The sequence below is a fragment of the Eptatretus burgeri genome, chromosome 16 (assembly GCF_056783735.1).
Source record: "Eptatretus burgeri isolate ZD-2024b chromosome 16, Ebu_testis_v1, whole genome shotgun sequence".
Taxonomy (NCBI): Eukaryota; Metazoa; Chordata; class Myxini; order Myxiniformes; family Myxinidae; genus Eptatretus; species Eptatretus burgeri.
The window spans coordinates 29,729,663-29,746,046 of record NC_140976.1 but is presented as its reverse complement, the minus strand read 5'-3'; the positions used below and the strand labels follow the sequence as shown (position 1 = coordinate 29,746,046).

Genomic DNA, 16,384 nt, shown 5'->3' with positions numbered 1-16,384 from the left:
GATATCTCACCTACGGGACCTGAATGGTGGTTTGTGAATTTCCTCAACCACAACAATATATATATATATATATATATATATATATATATATATATATATATATATATATATATATATATATATATATACATATATATACATATATACATATACATATACATATATATATATATATATATATATATATATATATATATATATATATATATATATATATATCCAGCACATCCAGTCTCAAGATAATGTTAATTGTTAGTAGTTCATCACAAATTTGGACTCGACTTGGCGTTTTGACTTGTAGGAGTGCATGATGTTTTGACTAGTGACTAGGACATCTTGGTGAACGCTGGCTGAACGTACTGCTGTGTGAATGCTCCTGGCTGACCCTTGCAGTAGCCAACAGATGAAGGAATTTCGGGCTTTGGGCACATGCTTTTCTGCATCATCAATTGTCAACTCTCCATCAAATTCCCATGGTTTCTTGACCTCATCAGCTGTAGCTTCTCTTCGAATCGAAGCACTATGAAACAGTTGGGGTATTTTACGATCAGTATTCTTTGCCATTGCATCTTCTATGGCGGCATCATGCACTGCTGTGGGGAAAAAACCAGCTCTGACTTCCTGCGGGATTTTGGCCTCTTGAAGTGAACATCGTCTATATTGGAGGATACTTTTTGCTTCACATCACGTGCTTGCGGTAGTATGTTCACACCATGTGTTTCAAGAATGCTGCAGTACGTGCTGTGCAGTTCCGACATGTTGAGCTCCGTACAATCTGCGAGAAGGCTTTTGAACGGGCTAAGAAACTCAATATCTGATGCAATTGCACCAACATTTGTGGCTTCTGCTGGCCGTTGCCTGTCCTGGCTGTCTCGTTTTGGTGCTCGCTGAACATGCTTCACCCAACATGCCAGGTGATACTTCACGTCAACAGCACGAACATCGTCCACATTGATAGCAGCACTTAGTTGCACTTTCCATGTCTCATCAGGCACTCTGTTCAACAGCTTTCCGTATTTGCTCCCCGACATTGAATGAGGAAACCTCGTGTAATTCTTGACTGTTATCTTCTGGACAAAAGAAGCACAACTCCTTATTGTATGTTGGGGTTGCAGACCGTGTGAAACGTAGAGTGTCAGTTTGGTTAGAAGCAGCTACTGCTTGTTCGTTTTGATTACTCGCACTAGAGCAGCTAGGGCGACCACGTTTATTTCTGAAGTTGCAGACTTTCTTGCTGTTGACATGCCTTCTCATAACGCTTTCTAGTGCGTTCAAGGTGACCGGTGTGACACGTCTCACTGTAGCATTTGCGGTGCCATTTTGCTTTGTTGGCTTCCAAGTATGTGTCTGTAACTTTTTCCAATCTGCGGCTAATCTCGGGGAATTCACCATCTCCATACTGCCCACGTTTGTGAACGAAACTCAAAAATCTTGAATATGATTCAGATTCTGGCTCTGTTACAAGTCCATCACTGGCAGTCCTTTGACATACTATGCAGACTTTGAAATTGGTCTCCTGCCGTGGTCTTTTGGCGTTGGAAGGGACTGTCAGGTCTCTGAAATTCCATCTTCAAGCTGATGTCCGGATGATTCACGTTTCTGTAACAGACAAATATTAAAAAATAATTATTGGGGCAAGGGCAAATCGATCATATAACTGAAACAAGTCAAATAATTAATGTGTACAGGGTTCCCACGGCCTGGAAAATCCTGGAAAAGTCATGGAATTTCAGTTTCAGTTTCCAGGCCTGGAAAATCATGGAAATTGACTGGAAAGTCTCTGAAAAGAACAAACATAATATATGTAATGGGCTTTATGGTGAAGACTATATGCTAATTATGCATATATATATTTTTTTTATCTCTAATGAGGTCATTTACATAATTAATTTGTATATTGAAAAACATCTGAGAGGTCAAATGACAAAACAAATGGCATATTCAATGTTCCTTGTGAAATTTGGCAGATTTTGGTACCAAGGTCGATATACTTTGAACGAAGAATGGTCACTGTAATGACGCTTGACCTTTGACCTTGAGGAAAGGTCACTCAAGGTCAACAGAAAAAATGGCGACATCGTTTTTCCGATTAGTCGGACCCAATAGAATACGTTTATGGTGGTTGCGCAAAATTAACATGAACTGCACACGAACTCCAAATCGAGCACATAGGCCTCCCCCCCACTATTCCCTTACCACCCAAGCAGGGAAGACAATGGGTTGTTTGCCATTGCTTTGCCAGTTGTGATCATGACAGGAATTCGGAGTTTGGCAAAGGCACCGGCACACAATGGCCTGCTCTTTTGCAAAGGTACTGCGTCATCTGTCACACCTGCTCGACTAAGGAGACTGCTTGACGTCCCCTCCGAAGCGATGGTGCTCCATGTGGTGCTGAACATCAGTGACAGTTCGCTCATAGTTTGCTCCCATCGCGATGGGAATTGAACCCAGACGAGATGGCTCAAAGGTGAGTCTGCCATGTCTGAGCTATCTTCTCCGGATGGTTATTGCTTGCTTGGCTTGTTACCTCCACCACCGAAGGTGAAGGAGGTTATGTTCTCACCCCTCTCTGTCTGTTTGTTTGTGGGCAGGATATCTCAAAAAGTTGTGGATGGATTCGGACCAAACTTGGTGGATATGTTGGGTGTGGAACCATGACGAATTGCTTCAATTTTGGTGAAGATCCGGATCCGGATCCGATGATTTTTAAAGTGATTCTTCACGATTGAGAGATCGGGCTAAACCGATATATATAGCACGATATCTCAAGAATGTATTGGTCCCGATATGTTCGACTGGATCAGGCATTACATGGTGGAGGCATCCACTCTACCAAGTGCCCTTCTAGTTTTTTTTGATATTTTCATTCACACTTTCATTGTGTGTCTGTCTTTCTTTCTTTCATGAATGAGAGCAAAATTGAAAAATGAAAAGTGAGATCAACCGAATAAACTGTTTACCAAGATGTTCTTATGGACTGCCGAAGGCGAACCCTCAAACAATTGCAAGGTGCAAAAGCAACAGTTTTGCCAATATATTGTTGTGGAGCCAGGCGTCGGTGGTGAGCACGACCGCTGGGTGGAGCAGTAGGGTCGACCACCGAACACCTGGAATCGAGATCGTACCTTTCGGAAAACTCCGAAAGGTATGGGTCCCTTACAGGACCGTGAATCGTCAATAAATCAATCCCGTGGGCACAGGGTTATTTGCCAAACTTCAAAATACCTAGAGGCCCATGTGGCGAGCTACCAAGGATTCACACCCTCGACGGCACTCGTACGGGACGAGCCGTATGCGTGCTCGACCCGTGCGGAACCCGAGCGGATGGTTACCGAGGCCCCGTAGGTCCAAATGTACAACTACGGCAGCAACAGCCTTTTTAATTCCCCAACACGCACCGTGCTAAACCAATGAAGGAAAGGACAAAGTCGAGCTGAAACATTCAACAAATTGATATTTATTTACAATAGGGGGGAGGGAACACACAAGAGCAGAGTTAAACAGACTATAAAGAATGCAAATAATGTACAGCAAAAGCACTTAACAATTCCTACTTATAAACGAGCACACACACAGATGCACACACACAAAAATGGACCCCAATGGTCTTTATTGAAGGCCTCCAGCTCGAGGACAGGTGAGCTGGAGACCAGAGCCTGTGCTTGGACATGTCCACTTCATGTGGTCTTCGACGATCCGGTTCGGCGGGACTCGAACCCGCAACACGATGCCGCTCCAAGCACCAGGTACCGCACTCTCCAACCAGCCACGCACCAATCGACCAAGGCCAAGGAGAAGATCAGAGGCGACGATGATCCATCTCGGCGGGACTCGAACCCGCAACACGATGATGATGACCACCACGACGACGACCACAATCCTTCTTTTACCACCACGATGACCTCCACCACCTCGACCCTCTTCTGCTTTACCCAGCCTGGGGTTTCTTTTTATTCCTTTTTCCCTCCGGGGTGAGCAAATCGCCGTCTGAGGCGCTGTCTGAAGGAATGTCAATCCTGATTGGCTGAAGTGTCGTGGGAAAGCCACCCACTGAAGGAATGTCAACCCTCATTGGCCGAAGTGTCGTGGGAAAGCCGCCCTCTGATGGAATGTCAACCCTCATTGGCCGAAGTGTCGTGGGAAAGCCGCCTTCTGTGCGTGATTGCCCAAGGGGCACGCCCCTGCCTTCCTGGGCAGAGTCTCGATCTGCAGCGATGGAAATCTCCACCCACGTACGTGGTCCAATGCATCGGTGTGAGGAAGCGAGGTGAAGGTGTTGTTGTTAAAAGAAACTCGGCAGCGCACACATGTAATTCCCATTAGACACAGGTATGGGACCCTATCTATAAACACATACTTCTCGAGATAACTAAGTTTAGGGACTGTTGTCTGTGTGTAAATGGCTTCCAAATCCATAACAATATTACGATTATTCAAATTTCATCCATCACACTAAAATTCGCCAATTCTCTCTACATACCTGAGTAGGTCTGAACCTTAAGATTCGAAAGCAGCTTGGGAGATCTCCAACAAATTTTGCACATGTAGTCAGGTACCCAGAGTCATTTCATGGGGATGAAAAAAAACTCCCTGTCCACCCCTACCACCCTCATGATTGTGGAAAGACCACTTGCAATTTTTCACCTGTACAGGTGGAATAGTGCAAAGTGGTTTAACAACAAACCCCTACCAGAGGGAGGGGGTTTCAAAACCATGTTATAATACCATCAATTTGAAAGAAGAGGGATTAAATTAATAATAGTTCGCTCATGAACTGCGATGCATATCACAAGAAGATGAGATGACTGGCATGAATACCCAACTTTCGAAATGACGTATGAATGCCAAATGAGTCCTTTTGCTCATGTGCTGTGTATGAAAACACTGACTCAGTTCGGCTCGGCTCACTGTGCACTTTTAACCTGCCGTTGCTAGCGCAAAATCAGTAATTCAACTCATCTTTTAAACATAATTTTCAGTATTTAATAGAAAGAGTGGCAATTTCAAAATGGTTAACCATAATTGTTCTGTTGCTGAATGCAAGTTGGACTCATGGAAATATCAGAATACAAGAAATGGAGAGGCCGAACGGAGCGAACTCCTGCGACACCTGCTGATTCCCAAAGGTAAGACAATTTTTTCAGTACTACCTGTTTGGGATGTGTACGGCTGTGCACAATAGGTGTGCAAGTTATATTGAAGTTGGTGTACACATTGCGTTGTTTCAAAAACAAATATGTTTCTGTCATTCAGATTGGGATTTTTAAATTGTGTGCAAGGAATCGAGTGCCACATTCGCGATACTAAAACAGATTCAGTTGTTTAAGGTCGCTTCGCATGATTAAACGAGTCGAGGTTAACCTGTGCACCAAGTTTCATTCCAATCTGTCCACAAATTTTTGAGATATCGTGCTATATATCGGTTTAGCCCTATCTCTCAATGGTGAAGAATCACTTAAAAAAAACTTAGAAGATCCGCATCCGGATTTGGATCTTCACCAAAAATTGAAACATTTCTTCCTTGTGAGACACCCAACATGTCCACCAAGTTTTGTCTGAATCTGTCCACAACTTTCTGAGATATCGTGCTATATATCATTTTGGCCCTAACTCTCGACGGTGAAGAATCACTTTAAAAATTCTAGTCGTCGGATCCGGATCCTTGCCAAAGTTTAATCAGTTCGTCCTCGTCACACACCCAACCTGCCCACAAAATTTAATCTGGATCCGTCGACAACTTTTTGAGATATCCTCTACACAAACAAACAAACAAGCAGTCATAGACTGGTACTTACGAAATCGTCAACTTTACCTCTGACCTTGTCTAATAAAAGCTGTCTCCAGAAAAGGTAACGACACAAACCAGAAGTTTCTACGATGATTCTGTACCAAACCATCAAAAATCGAATATTTGACCTCACCGTGACCTTTGACTGATTTTGACCAAAATCTAATCAGCACTAGCCATCAGCCTCCTGAATCACGTGGTGTAATTTGACATTGGTAGCTTCTTCCGTTCTCGAGTTATCATGCCTACAAACAAACACACACACAAACACACAAACAAACAAACAGAGGACGGAAGTCATCAATATACTTATGAAATCTTTAGATTTCATAAGTAACAAACAGACAGAAAGGGGTGAAAACACAACCTCCTTCACCTTCGGTGATGGAGGTAACAACAAAACTTCACAGCTTGGTCCATCAATCGTGACCCCTCTTTCCGAAATGGAGGTGGATACTTCGTGACCTGGGAGGACCTCCTCCTTAAACCAGCATCTGGAGATAACAACACACACACCCACACACTTCAACCTTTATCAATAGATGCAAAAATCGAGTATAGTTTCTCTTGTGGCCCTGGAGCCAAACAAACAACATATTGATAACTGCCCTCAAAGCTCCCATCGCTCCCACCTCCCAACATGATGAATAGTGAATGTAATTTTAAACTTATCCTGTAAATTCATAAGTCCCAGATATGTCCTTCCCATCAGTGTTAAGAAGCACCTAATAGAGACACAGTCCATTTCCTGGTAGCAATCCATCAGGGGTTTATATAGCACACGTCCGTCCACTCGGGCCTTGCACCGAGCCACACGGTGGACAGTTTGTACGACCAGCAGCTGCCCGTTCAGTGAGCTGAGGAAGTTCTCCAATTCTTACGTTGTGCAGAGGAGCAGCTCTTTCTCTCAGGTGCTTTTCCAAGTATTTTTGACTTATTTTAGAAGCTTTGGGAGCCGTTTCAGGAAACAATCCTTATCCAGAACACACAATATATTTTATTATGCCCCAAACTCGACAGTTTCCTGGGGTTTCTGCACATGCGCACTGAGCATTTTTGGGCAAATTGCAACTTTTCAAAAGTTCTGTGTTGCCCTGCTGACTTTGGAGAGAAAGTGACATCATAAAGATTGCATCGCTGTTACCGAGTGCTCTGGAAGGTGACGTCACTTGACACATCCCACGAGATCAGTGACTGTGCTTGGCTGGAGTTGCATTGCGTCATGGTCTTGTCTTGTGTTACAACCCCTCCTCCCACTCCCCACCACAATTGGGGGGGGGGAGAAGGAGAAGCTCAGGGTACTAATTATTGGCTCTGGAGGTCCTCGTTGACCGGGAGATCAATACATCCCCCCCCCCCCCATGTAGGTCACACCGTGCAGGCACACAGAGGTGACTGAGCAACGTGTTTGTCTGAATATTTGTGCTGATTTAATTAAAGCCCGGTCACCTAAAATGCATGCGTATGCTGTTCCAGGTATTCCCTTACTACACCAGGGGGGAGGAGGGATGTTACTGGTGGTCAAGCACAGTCGAATAATGCAAATCCTTCACTGAGGATTATGTGAACAAGGGTACATCTTTTTCTAACTCAGCTTTATGATGTGGTCAAGTCCTTTATACAACACAGCTTTTCACTCTGAAGCTGCTCTTGCCACGAAGGACGCATGGCTTTCCACAGAGGAAAAGAAAAAGACTGGCTGCCTTCTTCCTCTTAGTCTTCTTTTCTCTCAACTCACACCAAGCTGTTAAGCAGTGCCAAGCACTCCGTTTTGTTGGAGTGCTTGCTTGAGCACTAACAGACCCAGAGAAAGCTTGGAATATATTACAATATATAGAGTGGTTTCTCCGTTTTACATCCGGCATTTCATGTTTCAGCCAGTTTTCTTCACTTTTACGGTGTGCCTATAATTTTTACTTTGTCCCTAATTATGTGGCTGTGGGTAAGTTCAAAGTCTTAAGCAAGTGTCCCTCTATTCATATTAAAAATTTCACAAACTTTCTTCCAACAGTTCATACGTTAGGAACCCTCGCATTTCATATTTTCCTACCGGAGTCAAAATTTTTCCGCGTACAACTTTTTGGGGGTCTCCCCTCTGAACGAAAACTAGCAGAAAACAAAATCGATGGCACTTAGGTGGAAGTTGTTTTGAAAGCCATTAACTGGATGTATCGTTCAATGTATATTCCAAGGTTCAGCTCGTTTCAATGTATAGCCTTTGAGATATGAGCACCACCACATTTCGGGCAGACAGACGGACGGACTGACAGACACCATTGCTAATTTCGAGGTTTTTCATTAAAAACTCAAGAATGCGGAAATGGACTTTGTTGAAATTTGGAACATATTACCTCGACGTATAAAGGATTTACTTCTGAAAGTTGCAGCCGATTTCGTCCAGTAGAAGCTGAGAAACGAATTTCAGTCCCAGTGTTAAAGTTGCATACAGAGAAACTGTTCCATCGAAAGAAAGTGGTGCTTTGTGCCTCACTTCATTTTGTCATCCTCAAAAATGTAAAAACAAAACTACTCCTTCATTATGTTGTATTCTTTGTGATAATACGGATGATATACATTCACCCCAAGATTTGGATGAATTAAAAAAAGAACCTTATTATATTTGATGATTGTGTGAACGAGGGAAACCAAACGGTTATGGATAGCTACTACACCAGAGGGCGACATTCTTCTTCTATTTGTTTTCATCTTGGCCAATCATACTTTCAAATCCCTCGTCGCTCGATAAGAAATAATGCTCGTACTTTTATTTTATTCGAGCTCAAGTCAATAGACACAAATAATTTTTGGAGAGACAATTGTTTAACATTATGTAGTAAAAGGCAATTTGAGGATTAGATGAAGCACACGACTGGAAAAGATAAATATATTGTGGTTAAACAAGATGAGATACTAAAGGCAATTTTTCAAGAAATAAATACAGAAAATGAAAGCAAATGAAAGAGCAAGGAGATTCAAGGAAAATCAAAAATTAATTTCAAAAGTTGCTCAACAACAGGAAGGTAGATAGGAAAGATATTACGCTAGAGCAGATATAGTGGGGCAACTTAGCTAAATATAGCATAACAATTGTGCATTTTGTGAGGAAAGCCCCAAATTTGGCACACTAGTAGCTTATCATATAATGAACAGATTTGGATATTGTATATATATATATATATATATATATATATATATATATATATATATATATATGTATATATATATATATGTATATATATATATATATATATATATATATATATATATATATATATATATATATATATATATACATATACATACATACATATATATATATATATAGTTTTTAACCCTATCTCTTAATTTTAGAAATTAGGCCTATGTTGACATTTTGACTTCAAAAATAATTGATGGTTGAATTCAGTAAGCTGATATGAAAATCTTCTTCAAATTCCTGGTCAATCGGATGAAAATTGAGGATTTTTAGAAAATTGGCCTATGTTGACCTGAAAAGAGTGACCGCTATTTCACATGGTCATGTGACATGTAAAGTTTCACTTTCCTCCACTGAACGGTTTTCAGTTTACACTTAACAAAATGCACACACGTACGACGTACTACCGATCACTTAACGCCGCTTTTCGCTCCATGAGCGCAGGATAATAAATTTGTTTCGGGAAGTTCTCACAAGAGGATCAAGTAAAACTGAAACCGAACGTCCAAGAAAGCATTTGTTTGAGCACCATGGCAGCACTGTTTCTAATTTCCATGGAGACCACCTCCGTTCCGTTACTGTACTTGCTTGAGCGCTTCGAATCAAGCAACCTGCTTGGCAAGAGGTAAGCAAGCTGTTTGCTGACGGAACACACTCCAGTCTGGCATGCTGAAAAAAGAAAAAAATAATTGTTCTCATTTCTAATCTAATAATAAAGCATGTTTTCTGGATTTGACCTGAAGAAACATACAACCAAAGGTAGAAAGGACCATGAGATTATGGGATTGACAGCAAGAGGGATTCAAAGTGCTTGTCGCATTCTCGCCTATGATGTGGAATGGAGCAAGCCAACTTCATACTCTGATGGTCCCAATTGCTGGGCTATCTCTGGCACCTGCCCATAGTTGGCGTGCCTAGCGTGTCCGTCGAGATGAACTGGCCTTTCGAGAGTGTACCCTTAACGACTTGCGTCCACGGTGTCATTTATTCAATTGCTAGTCTGTATACCATCCACGACCTCGAATACCAACTACCACGCCATTGCTGTCGATGTAACAGCAATCAATGTTACCTCCTCCACCGAAGGTGAAGGAGATTATGTTTTCACCCATTTCTGTCTGTTTGTTTGTTTGTCTGTTTGATTGTGTACAGTATATCTCAAAATGTTGTGGACGGATTCGGATGAAACTTGGTGGACAGGTTGGGTGTGTGACCAGGACAAATTGATTCGACTTAGGTGAAGATCCGAATCCGGATCTGGATAAGAGAATTATTTAATTTAAAAATGTATTGGGCCCGATATGTTTTCGTGGATCAGGCATCACGTGGCGGAGGTATGAGCTCTACCGAGTGCTCTTCAAGTTTGAACTGCATTATATTATAATTATGATTATACTTACATAACTTGGGTCAAACTTCTGCATCTAACAAGACGAGAACTGATGGAGCTGGCTTCACTTCATGTGTATACATTGTATGATATTAGCAAATGAAGTGCGGTAACGTAAAGTTTTATAACTTTCTCACAAACATCATGAACGGTGTCATGATTTAGAGTGTACTCTGTGTTTAACTTGACTTAATCAGAAGAAAAAAAAACTTCCAACTTATTATTATTGCAATTGTCTTACAGAACATGGAATGCTTTTTCCACAAGGGCAAATATTTCTGCGACCATGACTGCAACCACAAACCCTGAGTGCTACAACCACCAAAGGAAAAAATGTTGACACCTGACACCTTATATCATAGGGATGGGCATTCAAAACGTTCAACGAGGAGGATACTGGACGTTGGAGGAGGCCATTCGGACCTTCAAAACGGCACTCTTTCTCCACCATATCAATTAAATTTGACAATTTATAAACTTAAACATTCACTCTGGGGAGTTTTGTGTGAGGGTTGGAAGAGTGGGGCTGACTATAGTAGGGCAAGCACAGCGCTCGACGTACTTTTAATTCAAACACCCATGTATGCAATGGTTGCAACAATCTCAGTAAAACTTTCAGGGAGATGCAAACTTATTAGCCAAACTTATTACCCAACATGTGCTTAGCCTAATTTGTTTGGTCGATTCCAAGTTTGTTATCCTGTTGAACCCAAAGCTCGATTTTGTGATAACTAATCGAGCTATATCTCATAATGCTTGTATCAATTGACATTAAACTTTTTTGGAAATGTGCAAGACAATTAAATGATCATTCATTGTTGGGTCGCTTACTTTTGCAAATATGTTAAATTATTAGCTTTAAATTGACGTTTCATTTTTGATCGATACATTTTTTTTTTATCGAATCGAGCCACCTGGCAAAGCTGGGTGACGGAAGGTGAAAAGTTAAACTATGGTCTAATCCATAACTAGAAGGGAACTCAGTGCAATGCAATGCCTGATCCACGAGAACATATACCATGCTACATATCATTTTTGGCCCAATCTCTCAAAGGTGAAGAATCACTTTGAAAATTAAAAAAATTCTCGTATTCTTATCTGTATTCGGATCTGCACCAAAACCTAACCAGTTTTTCGTGGTCACGCACCCAACATGTGCTCCAAGTTTCGTCCGAATCCGTTCACAACTTTTTGAGATATCGTGCCACATCTCATTTTTGGCCCCATCTCTCAATAGTGAAGAATCGCTGATAAAATTTCTCGTAGTCGGATCTTCTCAAAAATCTAATGATTTCGTCCTTATCACACACCCAACGTTCTCACCAAATTTCATCCGAATCTGTCCACAACTTTATGAGATATCGTGCACACAGGGTATATCTTTCAGTTGAATATGTTAAAGGGTATGTGTGAAAAACCACAGGTGTGATGGACCAGACGGATGGAGGTCAAACCTACACTCCGCTCCAGTGAAACCGGTAGAGGACTAATAACGAGATATCTGCCATCACAAAGTATGCAGTTTTTTCCAGTCGGGGGAGACTTACCCTTGGCAATCGCTTATGACTTATCCTTGGCCCATGATCCAATGATGGCCATATTTTTGGATAATCCAATGATGGACCACCATATGACCTTGACCTTCAACATTTCGAGATAGTGTAAATAAAGAAAATGTGTTCCCATCTACAATCTATCCATAAAACCTGAGTTGAGTTATGATGAAAAATGGTAAAATCTCCATAATTAGATCATGACCTTAAAAATTAGGTCAAGGTCAAAAAAATTCAACCCCGTGTACTTTCTATTCGCATTATTGATGCAAAATTTCGTTCCCAAAGTCTCAGAGGGCTCTGAAATATAACTCGGAAATTGGGAGTGTTGAGAGGGCAGGAAGAAAAAAAACTATTTTCTAAGTGGTAGTTTCGTTCCCTTAGGGGCCGAAGAAACTCTGAAGTACCATTAAAATTGTGGGTGCTAACTGCAGAAACAAACCCCACAACAGCAATCAGCTTTCCTCTATGCTACAGGGGGAGGCTTAGAAAATAAATTCCATCATATTCTTGTCAGGTCAGGCCAGATTAGACCTGTGACTTGCTACAAGTATCATGTAAACCTGTAGAAACCTGTTCCATGGTTGGGTTGTCGGCGACTAAACCGTCTCCCCCACCAGGTTTTTTGGTGAGGAGGGTGTTTGGATATGGACACCCAGCAGGATTAAAAACAAAACCTGTCAAAGGGTGGGGGAGCTCCTTGTGAGCCAACGGCCATCCATATCTAGTGCCCAACTGTGTCTGCAGACATCCTCCTGCAGTTGGGTTACTTCTTATGAGGAGGTTGGTGGCAGGATTTGCATTCCAGCCACCGTAAAACCCTTCATTCTGCAAAACACAAAAATGCAAAGAAATCTGAAAACCCACTCCGTGGGAGTACCTCCTGTGCAGCTTCCCTTCGCAGGGCAGCTCACCGGATGACAGGATTGGGGAAAAGCCTTCGGGACCCCCAATCTTTGATAATAGGAGGAAAACCACGGGGTAACATTCCCGGCTCAGATTGCGGGAGATTGTGTCAGAGTGGGGCTGAGGTGTTGTCCACCAGACGGCGGTCTCTTTGGGTTAACCTGAGGCGGTCCCTTCGGTCTCTTTGGGTTAACCTGAGGCGGTCCCTTCGGGTGGGTGCCTGGAATGTCCTATCCCAAAGAGAGGATGATCACCTGTCTCTGTTATCATCTGAGCTCAAGCGTTTGGACATCGGTATTGCAGCTCTCTCTGAGGTTCAGAGACCGGATTGCGGCGAGATAATGGTGGGTGGTTACACCTACTATTGGTCTGGTCGCCCTGATGCTTACCATACCCAAGGAGTTGCTGTATCTGTGTCGAATAAGCTGACTCCAATGATAATTGAGGTAACACCGGTCAACGAGCGTATTATGAGACTAAGGATTCGTCACTCCTTTGGTGTCTTTCCCCTGGTCTCTGTTTATGCTCCGACTGAGGCGAGTGGTCTCACCATGAAGGACACATTCTACGCCACGCTCGAGTCTGTGGTTGATCAGTGCCCCAGACGAGATACACTTCTAGTCTCGGGGGATTTCAATGCATCGACTGGAACTGATGGGGATGGTTATGAGACGTGTGTTGGTCCCCATGGGTCAGGAACTATGAACCTGAATAGCACTAAGTTTCTTCACTTTGCAAGAAGTCATGGACTTAGGGTGACCGGTTCATGGTTTCAGCGCCCACAAGCTCATCGCTGGACTTGGTATTCCAATGCTGGCTGTGTGGCAAAGGAGATTGACCATGTGCTCGTTGATGGTCGCTGGAGGATGATCCAGAACTGCAGGGTCTACCAGAGTGCTCAGTTCCTCAATACTGACCACCGGCTTGTTGTAGCAACTCTGAAGCTGCACCTTAAATCTGGGAGAATGGTACCATCCCAGCTGAAGCTGGATGTTGGCAAGCTCAAGGATGAGAGGGCAGCTGAGAAGTTTGCTACCAAGTTGAGTGGAAATTTGGGGGGACTGGGTACTTTGGGAGGTCCTGAAGAGTTGTGGAGCGCCTTCAAGACCACCGTCCTTGATGTTGCCGGTGGATGTCTTGGAACTCACCGCAGGGCAAAGAAGAATTTTGTCTCTTAAGGGACACTGGATACCATTGACAAGAGTAGCAGGGCCAGGCTGAATGGCAGAGCTGAGCTGTTCAGGGAGCTGAGGCGTAAAACTGTATGTGTGCTAAGGGTGGACAAGGAGGCCTATGTGCGAGGAATCTGTGAAGGGGTAGAGCATCACCGATGGTCAGCTGATTCTCGTCCCGCTTACAGGGGAATTCGCGCATTGCGTTCATCCAAGCCCATCCCTCGGAGCATTGCAGTTAGAGAAGAGAGTGGTAGGCTCTTGACAGAGGAGTCTGAAGTGAAGGCCCGCTGGGCCGGTTACTTTGAGTGGTTGTACCAGGCTGATCCACCAGCTGTCGAGATGGACATCAGGGGTGTTACAATCCCTGTTGCTGACCCTCCAATCAACTGTGGTCCACCTTCGCTTGTGGAAACACGGGCTGCTGTGAACCGGTTGAAATGGGGAAAAGCTTCAGGGATCTGTGGCATCCATGCTGAACTTCTCCGGCTGGTGGAAATGCTGCACTTGTGTCATTGCATGCAGTTTTGTGCTCTGCCTGGGACACAGGCATCATCCCAACTGATTGGAAGAGGGGCCTTGTTGTTCCTCTCTGGAAAGGGAAGGGTGATCGCCAAGACTGCAACAACTACCGAGGGGTGACGCTGCTCTCAGTGCCGGGCAAGGTCTTTTCTCGGATAATTCTTGATAGGGTTCGCCACCATCTGCTTGAGCACCAGCGTCCAGAGCAGTCAGGCTTTACATCAAAGAGGTCAACGATTGACCGTATCCTTGCTCTTCAGGTCCTCACCGAACGCAGACGAGATTTTCAGCAGGGGCTGCTTGCAGCCTATGTTGATCTCTGTAAAGCGTTCGATTCGGTGAATCGGGATGTCCTCTGGAGGATTCTTGGTCTTCGTGGGGTGCCACCAAAACTGATCGATCTGATGTCTGAACTCTACTCTGGTACTGAGAGTGCTGTGAGATGTGGTGATTTATTTCCAGTTGTTAAAGGAGTTCGTTAGGGGTGTGTACTGGCCCCCAAACTTTTCAGCACTTGTATGGACTGGATTCTGGGGAGGATGTCGGAGTGATGAAGCTGTGGTGCATCGTTTGTGAATGTCAAGATCTCTGACCTTGATTTCTCAGATGATGCAGTCATCTTTGCGGAGACTTTAGATATCCTTTTGGGGGCCCTCGAGGTGCTGAATGAGGAGTCGGAGCCGCTGGGATTACGGGTTTCCTGGGTCAAAACGAAGATTCAGGCTTTCATTGACATCTTGGATGCTGCTGTCCTGTCTGTGCCTGTTTGTGGTGAGGATGTTGAGGTCGTGGAGAGATTCACTTACCTTGGCAGTGATATTCATGTCTCTGCTGGCTGTGAGTCAGAGGTCAATAGACGTCTGGGTCAGGCCTGGGGAGTCATGGATTCACTGGATAATGTGGTGTGGCGCTGCGGGTACCTGTGCAGGAGGACGAAAGTCTGAGTCTTCAGGTCCTTGGTGCTTCCATTCTTGCTCTATGGATGTGAGAACTGGACTCTGACCAAGGATCTGAGACGGAGACTTATTTCCTTTGGTACCAGGTCTCTTCGGAGAATCCTTGGCTATCGCTGGTCGGACTTTGTGTCCAACGAGCGGTTGCAGAGAGAGACTAAAATGAGATTTGTTACCTGCATAGTCCGTGAGCGTCAGCTGCGGCTGTATGGACATGTGGCTCGTTTTCCTGATGCTAATCCTGTTCAGCAGATTTTCTCAGTGTGTGAGTCTCGTGAGTGGAGGAGGCCAATGGGCCAACTACGTGCCTTGTGCTTGCAGCAGGTTGATCGGCATCTCAAGGAGATGGGGATGGGCCTGGCATCTGCCTGGGGGATGGCTAGACGGAGGCCCTTGGAGTACCAGCAGAAAGTGGATGCAGCGACGCGCTGCTCTGGCGCATGCTCCCATTCCTCACCTGACTTGATCATATATCCAGGATGCTCTGCCCAAACTACAGGAGTGGAGTCTATGCTGGAAACAAGGCCTGAGGCCTCAATCACCATGCAACATTGTCTGTTATAAGTGTGTGGGAAAAGTTTTTGCCTGTATGGAAAATACTGGCAATGCCAAGATGCCTCTACAATGTATGATTTTAACATGAACATTTGATACAACAGGAATAATCATCGATGAGACAGCAATAAATAACCTTAACACTTTTACCCTGTGTTGCAAGAAGTCTGTGCAAAGCCCAACAAAGACGAGACATAACGTCAAACTCTCTAAACAAGAAAACGGTGCCTAACACCTGGCCATATCTATGCCCACAAACAGGAAGAGGGGGCTTTGGGTATACACCTGGCCATATCTATGCCCATAAACAGGAGGGGGAAAAGGGTAGAATTTAGGTGGAGGAAGCAAA

The 16,384-nt window shown here is 43.8% G+C and overlaps 1 pseudogene across 1 annotated transcript in view; it reads right to left on the bottom strand.

The window, feature by feature from the left end:
* Window positions 1–224: 224 nt before the first annotated feature.
* LOC147010799 (uncharacterized) overlaps window positions 225–16,384 on the bottom strand; it is a 44,722-nt pseudogene continuing 28,562 nt past the window's right edge. The window contains exons 2-3 of the transcript XR_015052103.1: window positions 6,165–6,282; window positions 225–1,599 (exon numbers count right to left, since the gene is read on the bottom strand). The product of XR_015052103.1 is annotated as an uncharacterized LOC147010799 (transcript). The remainder of the gene's footprint in view (window positions 1,600–6,164; window positions 6,283–16,384) is intronic.